Raw genomic sequence first — 13,957 nt, forward strand, 5'->3', positions numbered from 1 at the left:
GATGTGGAAGTCCCACACCATGTCAAGCCAATGCTAACCGTATGTGTCCGAGGGCAGTGTCACACACATTGATGCCATCATCACAATCCCCTATCCCATCACTGATGACTGTCAACCAGGCAGACCATCTATTCAGGTGTACACAGCTGCATGTCGTGTCCCATGGTGATGCTACATGGCTGCAGAGGAACCAAACATCGACAGGGGCAGTGTGCATACATCGTGAACAACTGCCACACCCAATACACCCCAGATGCATCCCTTACCCTATGGAGACTTCCAAACGTGTCCGTGCCTGTAACGCTGAGTCAGCCCACGATGTCATGTCCATGAGGAATAGCAGTGCCACAACAATGCAAGCAGCAGACGGCATGCGCAAGTACCTGGGGAAGATAGACACACAAGTAGTCAGCCACAAAAATGCACAGCCACTTGCATGTGCATTTACTCGACACATGTATGGATGACAACATGCTAGGTCACAATTATGACAGGGGAAATACAACCATCACTGCCACCATCACTCCAGTGACACACCCACACACACCTCTGACTCACGTGCCATACATGCAGGTGGACACACACATCACAACACATGCCACACGGGGACCAATGCGTGCACACTCAGACACTGGTACTCACCACTAAGCAAAGAAGTCGCGTATGAGCCGAGTCCGGATGTCCTCTTGCGGCTCCACATCCTCCACATCACTAGCCCCATTGCCAAGCCCTTCGTCCTCCACGAGTGGATGGTCCTCGTCATGTTGATTCAGGATGAGTGGCACAGCTCTTTCAACTGCCATGTTGTGAAGCATGCAGCAGACCATGAAGATCTTGCAGACCTTCGCCGGGGCATATGGCAGTGCGCCGCCGGTCTTGTGTAGGCACCTGAAACGGCTCTTCAGCAGGCCAAACGTCCTCTCGATCACTCGCCTTGTCCGGCCATGGGCGGTGTTGTAGCGGAGCTGGGCCGGCGTGATGGGGTTGCGGAGAGGTGTGAGCAGCCAAGGCATGTTGGGATAGCCAGCGTCCCCTACATGGGAAGCACATGGAAATTGTTAGAAGTGGTGAAGCGGTAGTGCTGGTAGGTTATGCAAAATACAGGACAGACAGACTGTACCCACCAACAACACATGCCCGTTCGTTGCGCAGCTGCATCATCATTTCAGGCATCCTGCTACGCCTCATGATGTAGGCATCGTGTGCTGATCCTGGAAAACGAGCACAGACATGTGAAATCACCATGTTGGCCTGACACACCACAAGGGCATTAATGGAGTGGTAGTGCTTTCGATTGCGGTACGCCACCTCCCGTGCGTGTGGTGGTACCAAAGCTACATGTGTCCCATCTATGGACCCAATGACATGGGGCATCCCTCCCAGGGCATAGAATCCACGCTTGACCGCAGTCATCTGTTCAGGGGTTGGGAACTTGATGAAGTCATCCAGGTGAATCAACATGGCCTCTAAGAAATCATGCAGCACACGGCAGAACATGCTCTGGGACATGCCACCAACATTAGCTATGGTATATTGAAAGGTACCCGTGGCAAGAAAATGTAGGGCAGCCATTACCTTCAGCTGGGGTGTCAGTGCCGTAGGATACCTGTGCTGCGGTTGCAGGTGTGGTGCCAGTCTCGCCGTCAACTCCAGAATCAACGGTTGGGTGAAGCGGTAGAGCCGGATGCTGTCATTCTCCTGCATGGCAGCCAAGTCCAGAATTGGTCGGGCAAGAGGCGGCGCTCTGCAGTAATTTGGAAGTGACAAGGAAGAGTGAGTGCACTACGACAACAAATCATATGTACTGAGCACATGTTAATCTGTCAATACACATATGCTACATAGGGAGTCAGGTATGTGCTACATGCCCAGGACACGTATGGATGCAAGGTGACACTCCTACCAAGACCCAGCTACACACGGAGATTGAGAACCTCCCCATGCCACGCCATGGGAATAGCTGTGTCCCAGTGCAAGTGAACACCCAGACGCAAGACAGGAGTGACATACGCCCACACATCAGCAGAAGTAGGATGCCGATTGCAGAGACTGGTAGCAGAACACTAGAGCCACAGGTCACATGACATCACACTAGGACAGCCCACACACCTTGCCATGAAGGTGCACATGTCATAACTCACCACACATTCATTGTGAGGATGCAGACATGTCCTTGTCTCGCTACTCCGTGTCCCATGCATACATGTGCACCTCACATCCGATACCACATGTGGCATGGTGTGCGGAACAGTGTGCAATGTCAATCTACACACAGACACATGTTGGTTGCTGCAACGGCTGCAGCTTTTGAGGGTGCTCCAACATCAACCTGATGGGAAGCCCCCACACATACATGACATAGTCACATTGTGCACCGTGGGTAGTGACAAGTCAGGTGTGGTAACCCCTGTACCGGGCATCAGGGGACACTTCCGTGTGTTGGTGTCCATGCCAGGCCAGTGACGCTCACCCCAAGTGTGCAGTACGACATGCACACATGTCAAATGAGTCAAGGGCATGCCTGGCACACATTGCACCATCACACAGTACATCTGTAGACATCTCATCATACATCTGGTGCCTTCTCGACTCAGGAGTCATGTTCCACATCACAGGCCGTCACACCTGTGCCCCACACATGTAGTAATGCACAGACGATGCCTCGATGTCATTTAATGGACAAGTATGTCCATTCATGGACAAGTATGTCCTTCCATGGACAAGTATGTCCATCCATGGACAAGTATGTCCTTCCATGGACAAGTATGTCCATCCATGGACAAGTATGTCCGCCCTATCCCTACCTGTGTGCCGCCTGTCACCACTGTGATGTGTGAAAACCACTGTACTGCTGCGAAGAGGGCCTGTGTACGTTACCATTTCACTATGGGAGTGCTGCCGTATGTGTACCCATCGTGATGGCGTGCGTACAGGCATGTGTACGGCCCGTACCACTACGAGTACGCATACGCAAGAACACCCATAGTGATAGGGAGCGTACAGGCGTGTGTACGCTCCCTATCACTATGGGTGTCCTCGCGTATGCGTACTCGTAGTGGTACGGGCCGTACACACGCCTGTATGCTCACTATCACTATGGGTGGCGTCGCGTATGCGTACTCGTAGTGGTACGGGCCGTACACACGCCTGTACGCTCACTATCACTATGGGTGGCGTCGCGTATGCGTACTCCTAGTGGTACGGGCCGTACACACGCCTGTACGCTCCCTATCACTATGGGTGTCCTCGCGTATGCGTACTCCTAGTGGTACGGGCCGTACACACGCCTGTACGCTCCCTATCACTATGGGTGGCATCGCGTATGCGTACTCCTAGTGGTACGGGCCGTACACACGCCTGTATGCTCCCTATCACTATGGGTGGCCTCGCGTATGCGTACTCGTAGTGGTACGGGCCGTACACATGCCTGTACGCTCACTATCACTATGGGTGGCGTCGCGTATGCGTACTCCTAGTGGTACGGGCCGTACACACGCCTGTATGCTCCCTATCACTATGGGTGTCCTCGCGTATGCGTACTCCTAGTGGTACGGGCCGTACACATGCCTGTACGCTCCCTATCACTATGGGTGGCGTCGCGTATGCGTACTCCTAGTGGTACGGGCCGTACACACGCCTGTACGCTCCCTATCACTATGGGTGGCGTCGCGTATGCGTACTCCTAGTGGTACGGGCCGTACACACACCTGTACGCTCCCTATCACTATGGGTGGCCTCGCGTATGCGTACACGTTGTGATAGTGAGCGTACAGGCGTGTGTACGGCCCGTACCACTACGAGTACGCATACGCGAGGCCACCCATAGTGATAGGGAGCGTACAGGCGTGTGTACGGGCCGCACCACTACGAGTACGCATACGCGAGGCCACCCATAGTGATAGGGAGCATACAGGCGTGTGTACGGGCCGTACCACTACGAGTACGCATACGCGAGGACACCCATAGTGATAGTGAACGTAGGCACGCGTGTACGGGCCGTTGCAATGCATTTGGGGTGCCCTAGGGCCCCGGAATGCACCGTACCTGTGTGTGAAGCTCCAAATTACATAGGGGACACATGAGGGACAAGTATTAAGGCCTACATGCATGCTGGTTGTCATGGAGACCAAGTTCAAATTTTGAATTTGTTCTGGAAGGTGCACAGCAGAAGTCAGTTGGAATTAATCTACTTTGTTGCAATGTGTTTGGGGGGCTGACATCATGCAGGAGAATGAAACCGATAGAGTACACACAGACTGCTAGGTTTGAAGGGATTGGTGGAAACATAGGATGCAAATGTGAGTGACCAATCACTCTGTACTCCTGTGGGTGGGGAATCAAGCACCCTGACCGGGGACCTCCTTGACCGCTTGCGGGGTGGAGTCACTGTGGGGCTCAGGGACAGAGCGGCCATGAAGGAGTCTTTGGGGGAGAGGTGGCCAGGAGAGCTGAGGGGAGGGGATTTGGAGGGAGTGGACTGGGTGGAATGCGGACTCCCACTCTGGCTGCGTGTCACACGTTTGCCCCCCGACCCAGTGGGTGTGCCTACCTCACCCTGTGTGTGCGTGTCAGGAGGAGTGCGGTGGACCTTCCCTGCTTGTGTGGTGCCTGTGTCTGTTGATGTGGGTGCATGCCGACGTCTGGGTGTACGTGGGACAGGCATGGGAGTGGGAAGTGTGGATGGGGCAGGGGTAGGTGGTGGGAGGTCGCGCTGCAGGAGACCCACTGCTGCAGTCAGTGTCGAGTCTATCGACCTCAGCAAGCTGCGTTGGTCAGCCTGCGATGAATGAATGCCCTCCAAGTATGCCTCGATGTTGTTGAGGGTCTGGCCGTGGGCATGGAGGACATTAAGGATCGCAGCCTGACCAACCTGCAGCTGCCGCTGGATGTCCACAGACTCGGCATAGGCGGCAGCAGTGGAGACAGGGGCAGGGGGTGCGGTGCCTGGCATGAAGGAGACATGTGGTGACCGGGCACGCTGGGAAGGGACACGAGCAAGTGGGAGGCGGCTGATGGGAACGGAGGGGGCGGTGCGAGGTGTTGTTCCACTGTCAGCTGCTGGTGCAGCCTCCGCCCACTCGGAGACATCCTCCTCGGACCTGTCAGCTTCGTATTCTGACGTGCCAGTCGACAGGTCCTCGGCCGCACTCTCCTCCGCCTCTGTCCCACTCGATGTGCCAGCCACGATGTCACGGCTGACACTGGTGCTCAGTCCCTCCGCCTGGTCTGTGTCCATGTCTCCCTCTGTGTCCCCCGACGATGCTGTGGGCAGGGTGGAGAGACAGAAATTAATCAGACACCTGTACACATCTGTCACATGAGTCCAATCTACATAGGTTACATTGCATAGCCTGAAAAGGAAGATCCCTAACATCCACTAAACAAGGTACTGATGTAGGGCATGAAACACACAGTTGGTTGAGCCACCATGCCACTGAAATACCATGGAGAGCATGAGACAATAGCAAATGACAGGAAACGGAGTCTGACATAGCACCCAGGCCCTGGGGACAATCCAGCACTGCATCTGCACCACACAGCGTTGGCGAAAATAGGGATGACCTGGGACCATATCCATGAACTTGAGACACATGCTGCATAGGTAATGCTGAAAACATGCCCAACATGACTGGGTCACTGCACCTTGAGTGTATGTCCAGACAAACATCACACACTGCCCAGACCCAGCAAGTAGAAATCAGGAATTGATATATGGGCTTTGCCCGCCCCAACCACCCCCTACACGAGGCAAATTGTTGAGACACAGGTGGCACCAACATCTCATAGTCTGGGTGATAAACACAGGGGCAGGCAAAATGCAAGATTGGACGCCAAACACCCAAGGTGCGCCTGTACAAATAATGAGGTACCAGTGCCCATCCTCAGATGAGTATAACAAGACACACAGGCACTGGCAACTGTGAGTATGAAGAAGGACATTCACGTCAGGCTGCACAGTGGACACCTGTACAAAATTTCACGTCTATATACATGGTGCCAGGGGACAATGGCACAGAGCACAACCTACGCTGTAGACACTGAGAGTGTCCACGTTTTGGGATGACACATACAACACCGAGGAAAAGGTGCCCCAGGGGACAGTAGTGGCCACACAACTCCATGCTCCTGAATGGTAATGACTGCAACACACGCCACCATCCCTGCACTATGCGTATCGCACACTCATGCACATCATGTCACAGGCCACTACATAGGACATGTGCGCTGTAAGGCATGACACTTGAGAGACTAACTCCCTTGTCTGGACTCAGCATCAGTGCCAACTGACATGGAACCCACATGCAGTGAACTGGACAGGGCACAGGCAAGGTCCCAAAACCTGTTACACACCACCCCCACACATGATGCTACAGGCATAGTTCTCGTGGACAAAGCGCCAGCCTACATTACCTTGTGAAGGAGTGACTACACACAGACCAGGGAACACATTGCAAGGAGGGTAAGGGTGGCAGGAGCGCAGCGCTATACTGGGGCAAACTGGATCTGCACAGCACCTTTAAACCCTGGCAGTGAAGTCATGCTACTGTGCCCTTACAAATGCCGGTGACACACAACAAACACACATGTACCTACCCCCTTCCGGCTGCTGCATCTCCTGTAAGCGCCTCTCCAAGTCTGGAAAGACCACCGGCAGCACACGCCTGTGGAGGTGGCTCAGACGGCGGCGCCCGCGGTTCTTGTGGCTCACAGGTGAGTCCCCCAGCAGGACCCGTGCGATCCTCCGCGTCCAGCACCGGATATCCTGCCAGCGTTTCCTCACCTGGGACAGGCTCCGCCTCCGACCATCCACACCCCTCACGGCACTGACGGCGGTCAGCCAGATCGGCTCCTTGGCAGTGGCGCCTACCTGTGAGGAAGAACAAGTGACACCACATCAATACACCAGCCACATGTCACAGAGAGACATATGAGAACAAATTAGCTGGTTACAACAAGGCATGTCATGCAGCCAACGCATTGCACCTTTGTCAGAGGGACATGATCCTCTGGGGAGGGAAGAAGCAGTACGTGCCATTGTAGGTACACAGGTGGAATGATGACAATGTCACAATCAATGATCAAGGCTCACACTGTGCATCACACCCACCCCTCCTGGCTCAGGGCACTGCTGGGAGGACTCTGCACCCACCCCTCCTGTCTCAGGGCACTGCTGGGAGGTCTCAGCACCCACCCCTCCTGTCTCAGGGCACTGCTGGGAGGACTCTGCACCCACCCCTCCTGTCTCAGGGCACTGCTGGGAGGACTCTGCACACACACCTCCTATTTCTGGATATGTACGCTTGGAACATACACGGTGGGGGTACGCTCCATGCATACGCGGGTGAGGGTACGAGTCGTACTTACACTGGTGGGGTGGGGGTGGGCTCCATGCATACGGGGCTGGGGGTACGTGTCGTACTTACACTGGTGGGGGTGGGGGTACGGTCCGTACGTCCGCGGGTGAGTGTACGAGTCGTACTTACACTGGTGGGGTGGGGGTACGCTCCATGCATACGGGGTGAGGGTACGAGTCGTACTTACACTGTTGGGGTGGGGGTACGCTCCATGCATACGGGGTGAGGGTACGAGTCGTACTTACACTGTTGGGGTGGGGGTAGGCTCCATGCCTACGGGGGTGGGGGTACGTGTCGTACTTACACTGGTGGGGGTACGGTCCGTACGTCCGCGGGTGAGTGTACGAGTCGTACTTACACTGGTGGGGTGGGGGTACGCTCCATGCATACGGGGTGAGGGTACGAGTCGTACTTACACAGTTGGGGTGGGGGTACGCTCCATGCATACGGGGTGAGGGTACGAGTCGTACTTACACTGGTGGGGTGGGGGTAGGCTCCATGCCTACGGGGGTGGGGGTACGTGTCGTACTTACACTGGTGGGGGTGGGGGTACGGTCCGTACGTCCGCGGGTGAGGGTACGAGTCGTACTTACACTGGTGGGGTGGGGGTACGCTCCATGCATACGGGGTGAGGGTACGAGTCGTACTTACACTGTTGGGGTGGGGGTACGCTCCATGAATACGGGGTGAGGGTACGAGTCGTACTTACACTGGTGGGGTGGGGGTAGGCTCCATGCCTACGGGGGTGGGGGTACGTGTCGTACTTACACTGGTGGGGGTGGGGGTACGGTCCGTACGTCCGCGGGTGAGGGTACGAGTCGTACTTACACTGGTGGGGTGGGGGTACGCTCCATGCATACGGGGTGAGGGTACGAGTCGTACTTACACTGTTGGGGTGGGGGTACGCTCCATGCACACGGGGTGAGGGTACAAGTCGTACTTACACTGGTGGGGTGGGGGTAGGCTCCATGCCTACGGGGGTGGGGTACGTGTTGTACTTACACTGGTGGGGGTGGGGGTACGGTCCGTACGTCCGCGGGTGAGGGTACGAGTCGTACTTACACTGGTGGGGTTGGGGTACGCTCCATACGTACGCGGGTGGGGGTAGGGTCCATACATATCCGTCCCCACGCTATGTGATGCTTGTGCGGGCCGTACCCAGGCCTTTGGCACGTGGGTACGATCCGTCCCACTATTGTTGGGGTGATGTGGGTGTGGGCGTGGTACGTCTCGTACCCACGCTCTTCAGGCGTGGGTACGGGACGTACCGGTCTGGTTGTGTTGCCGACTTCCGTTGTGGCGGTCGCTGGCTTAGCTGGACACGCCCCCACCCCCTCGTAGTGACCAGGGCATGGGAGTCAGGTATGTCCTGGGCATGTGTGCTGTGTGACTTTGGTGGGGGTTTTGTGGCCTGCCCTGGTCCTGCCACCCCCACCCCACCCAACTTTCCCCCCTCCCTTAGTTATTCTGACCTTCTGCGGCGTCTGCGTCGGAACCTGTAGAGGAGGTCGACTGCTATGAGGGCCGGGATGACACGTAGGTTCGGGTCCATGTCTGTCCGTCACGTACGGGTCCTCCTTGTTCGCGTCGTCCTGTCTGTCCGTCGCGTACTGGTCCTCCTTGATCGCGTCGTCCTGTCTGTCCGTCGCGTACTGGTACTCCTTGATCGCGTCGTCCTGTCGCATACTGGTCCTCCTTGTTCGCGTCGTCCTGTCTGTCCGTCGCGTACTGGTGGTCCTTGTTCGCGTCGTCCTGATTTCCCGGCAGTTTTTGGCAGCCGGAAAATATTCACCGTGCGGGATGACGTCGGTGCGAATCGTAATTCCTGGTTCGTGAATGGCAGGCTGCGCGCGTCCCGACGTCACGTCGGCGCTTTCCCGGATCGCATTTGTAGGTTTATTTTGTTCGGTCGGGCTTTTTTACGATTCGTACGGAAATGGTGTTCCCGTGCGAATCGTAATTCCTTGTTTGTAAATTTTGACGACCGGGTACGCGTCGGACGGAGAATATGCTCCGTCCGACGGTTCGTACCCGTTTTTTACCGGATCGTAATCGGCACCTTATTTTTTGTGTATTTGCAGTTTTATATAGTGCAGACTTGTCAGGTATTGGAGTGCTTTACATGAGCATTGGTTACATCACACAAGATCAAATTGATTTTGGTTGTAGACATGGGGAGATTAAGTGATTTGACCAGAATCACAGAATGTTGAGCTGAAGCAGAAACTCCAACCTTGTTCCCCAGTTGCAAAGTCTGCAGCTCTGGAAGTAACACCACACCCTCTCCCCTTGGATGCAACATTTAATCAAGTGGTCAACTGGATAAAAAAACTAAGATTACAAATAATTTAAAAGTTCTTTGTCGCTATTTGAAAACTCAGAAAATATGTCCTCATTTTAGTTTTTTAGAGCACTAACCATAATTTTGATGCAAATAAGACCCTCTCATATATGTAATTTCTAAAGGAAATGCTCTAGGCATTACAGTTTTGATTACATCAAGATGACGTCAGGCATTCCACACTTTTGTAATAAATATAGAATGTTAGCAGTCTAGTTGTTCATTGGGATACTGTTGAGAGGCAGAGGCCAGGGGCACAGACTCTGAAAATTGAAGGCAGGTAGGAGAGTGCAGAGGCAACAATTTGACCACACTAGGCAGGCAGCAAGGGCAGTGGCAGCACAACAGACTATGGAGGGCAGTGGAAAGGGGGGCAGGGGCAACAAACCAACAATACAGGACTGGCAAGAGAGGCTGTGGCAATATAATAGACCATTGTGGGCAGAAGGAAGAGGCAGTGGTCATACAACCATACATGCCAACAGACCCGTTTCAGCCAGGAAACGTCCAATGTTTTTAAGCTCAAATGGGCTTTACTTGATCTGTTTCCTGTCTACAATCTTCTCTTTTTCAATGTAACTCAAAGGGGAAAATCAATACCCCAGTTTTATTTCAAAATCTCCCTCTTACCAAGTTCAAAATGTTCGCAAGTATGGTACATTGGATCATGGTAGGCAGGAGGAATTGGGGTAGGGACATGGACTCGGATAACAGAGGACAGGAGGGACATTGAGAGGTGCACCAAACTGACCCTACAGGGCAGGCATCAGGGTTTGCAGCAGCACAATACACCACACAGGGCATGCGGGACGGGAGTGCAGCACAACAATCCATAGAAAGCAATAGGGAGGGGACAGGACCATGCACATGGACAACAGAGAACAGATGGGAAAGAGGCAATGGTAGCTAGCTGACCATAATGGACAGACAGGAGAAAAAGTTGCAGCATAACATACCATAAAGGGCAGGAGGGACGGATCAGGGGCATTACAATGGAACAGACAAGCCAGGAGGGAGGGAATAGTGGGTCTGCACATGGAAACAGAGGTCTAGGGGTGAGGTGGCAGGGCAGGATCAGCAAGATGACCATGGAGGTCAGGCAGGATGGGCACTAGAAACAAGACACACCATGGAGACTATGGTGGCATACACACAGACCATGGAGGGAAGGTGGGAGGGGGTCAGGAGCAGCCAGCTGACCACACAGGGAAGGTGGGAGGGGCCATGGCAGCACAGAAGACCATTCATGGCAAGCGGGAGGGTTAGTGGCAGCACAATGGCTATGATGGGCAAGAAGGAGGGTGCAGGGGGCATGCACAAAGGACCGTGGAGGATAGAAGGGAGGGTCAGGACCTGGGCACAGACAAGAGAGTTCAGGGGAAGGGGCCTCACAACAGACCGCGCGGGGTAGGCAGGAGGAGCAGTTGCAGCACAACAGACCAGGGAGGGCAGAAGGGTGTGGCAGTAAAATGGACCATGGAGGACAGGAGGAAGGGGAGAGGGGCATGGCATGTGGACAGGCAGGGTGGAGGTGGCAGGGACAGGTTACAGTCATCTGACAATGCTAGGCAGGTGGTAGGGGAGTGGCAGCTCAACAGAACACTCAGAGTAGATAGGAGTGGCAGGTCCATGGAACATGGTGGTCAAAAAGGATGGAGCAGGGGCATGCACAAAGACATCGGAGGGCAGGGGGAAGGAGAATAGGGGCAGCAAGCAAAGCACAGAGGCTAAGCAGGAGGTCAATGATGGGCCATAGAATTGGGCAATGGAGGGCAGGATGAGTGGACTGGTACATCATGCTAAATACAGGGCAGCGGCAGCACATCAGACCATGCACGGCAGGAGGGAGGAGGCTAGTCTATGGATTCAGACAACAGAGGATAGGGAGGAGGTGGATGGGGCAGCAAGCTAACTGTTCATAGAAGGTGGGTATTAGGAACTTTATTGTTTTTAAAATGTGTGTCTGTGCGAACTACTTAAAATATGAACAAGTATGCAGCATAATCTCACTTTTATTCAGGAAGAACAGGACGTTTGGGACTGTGACTCCGGGCTCACTTGGCAGTAACATCCCCTGACCCTCCACCCCCCATCGCAAATTGTAATGCCCGTGAAAAGGGTAGGTGGACGCAGTGTTATATAGAACATAGTCCTGAGAGCACGATTGAAAATGAAAACTAGATATAGTATATGGTATAAACTATGCACCAAAAAGTGTGATATAAGATGAACCGGGCGTGAAATATAATATGCAATACATTGTGTGCAATGACAGATTCATTGGAGAGCGCGAGATAGCACAGGCACTAGCGCTTGCTATGTGATATGCGCCTTGGAGTGTAATATGCACAGGGCAGTGTTGTCTAACCTAAGTAGTCTCTAAAGTTGTAATATAAAATATGTGCTGGGTAGTGTAACATTGCATATGCACTGTGACAAAGATATGGATCCCAGATTGTAATATGTATGGCATAGCGCTGTGCTTTATAACATAGGCATCGAGGAAGGCACGTTAGATGGGGCAATATAACCCGTGCGAAGGCAAGTGTGGCATGACATATTCACGGGGTGGTGTTACAGTGCACATGGGCTAGAGAGTGTCATAGCATACGCACTAGCTGGTTGAATACAACACAGAGGTGTGTGGCACTCGGCGGGCACTGGTGGCTGTAACACAGCATTGGGCTCAGCCAGGAGCACGCTGTGACTCTCAAGTGAGGTTTGTCTCCTTTCCAGAGAGTAAAATAAAAAGTATCCGGCGGTGGATGTGTGTTTTATTAACCGTGAGGGGGTTTCTTGCATAGTTTGGTCGAATTTTTGTCGAATCCCCTTTGAATGGCTTGGTGTGCATGTGTATTAAATGTGCCCGTCAATAGCTACCCATGTTTGTATAAATAAACCACAAGGGTGTCTACTTGGAGAGTACCCACCAGCAGGGGCGCCGGGATTAGGCACGGTAGGGTGTCAGACATGTCAGAGCTTCACTAGCGGTGTGAATACATTCTACGTGGATTCATTGTATGCATCGTCGCCTTTTAATGAATATCACGCAAATCGTCATGGTGATAGGTACATACAGTTTGTCCAGCATGTCCTAGGTGTTTCTATAAATATATATATTTTTTTTAAAATAAAAAACAAAGGCTGGCCCCTGGGGATGGGGTCCCCGGGGCCATAAGTGGCCTGAGGAGGGGTGCAACACAGCCTTGGGAGGGCCAAATTAATTTTTATCAACAAAAAAAATTAGGGTGCAGGCCCTGGGGGATGGGGTCCCCAGGGCTAATAAATTAGAAAAAGAAAAGGGGCCACACAGCCCTCCTTCTTAAAAATAAATAAATAAAAGACCAGCATCGTGCCGGAGGCCATGCCCCCTCCTTGCAGCACTCTGCAAACGCGCCCCCTGGCCAGTTGTAAGTTGAGGAATTAATTCCCCTTCAATACTGAGGGTCCCTGAGGGCCAACTAGCCCAACAGGTATCTCCAGTATGCGCCAGGGAGCTGTGTTGCAGACAGGTGTTCAGAGGCCACGCCCCTTTTTACACCTCCATGCAACGCAGCTCTGTGGTGCTTACTGGAGGTATCTAGTGGGCTAGTTTGACCCTAGGGACCCTTAGGATTCAAGGGGACTTAATCTCTCAACTCAGAACGCCCACAGGCCCTGTGGTGCGTTTTTAAGTTGGGGAAATAATTCCCTTTCAATCCTGAGGGACCCTGGGGTCCAACTAGCCCACCAGGTGCTTCCAGTAAGCACCACTGCTCTGCGTGGCAGAGAGGTGGTGCAGGCCGTGCCACTTTTTACACCTCTCTGCAACGCAGCTCTGTGGCGCTTACTGGAGGTACCTAGTGGTCTAGTTGGACCCTAGGGACCCTCAGGTTTCAAGGGGACTTAATCTCCCAACTTAAAACGGCTACAGGGCGTGTTTACACAGTGGGGAAGGGAGGGGACGGGGCATGAGGTGACGTGTTCAAACACGCACTGTGGTGCGTTTTAAGAGGTAGTTTTAATCCCCTGCCCTATTATATACTAGGGGCTTACAGAGGAGGTCATGCTAATCACAGAGGGACCCCAAAACATAGTGTGCCATAGTGTATGCAGGTGTTTTCACTGTATTCTGAGTGTCTTTTAACATAGCACTGGCTCTAGGACTGGTTAGTCAGACTCAGTTACCACCAGTATCCGTCTGAAAAAGTTGAGGGTACAGGATGATTTTGCAACAAGGCTTGTTTCTGGTCTTCTGTTTGTTCTTTCTGCACGTTATACT

This window comes from Triturus cristatus, chromosome 4_1 (genome assembly GCF_964204655.1).
Source record: "Triturus cristatus chromosome 4_1, aTriCri1.1, whole genome shotgun sequence".
Lineage (NCBI taxonomy): Eukaryota > Metazoa > Chordata > Amphibia > Caudata > Salamandridae > Triturus > Triturus cristatus.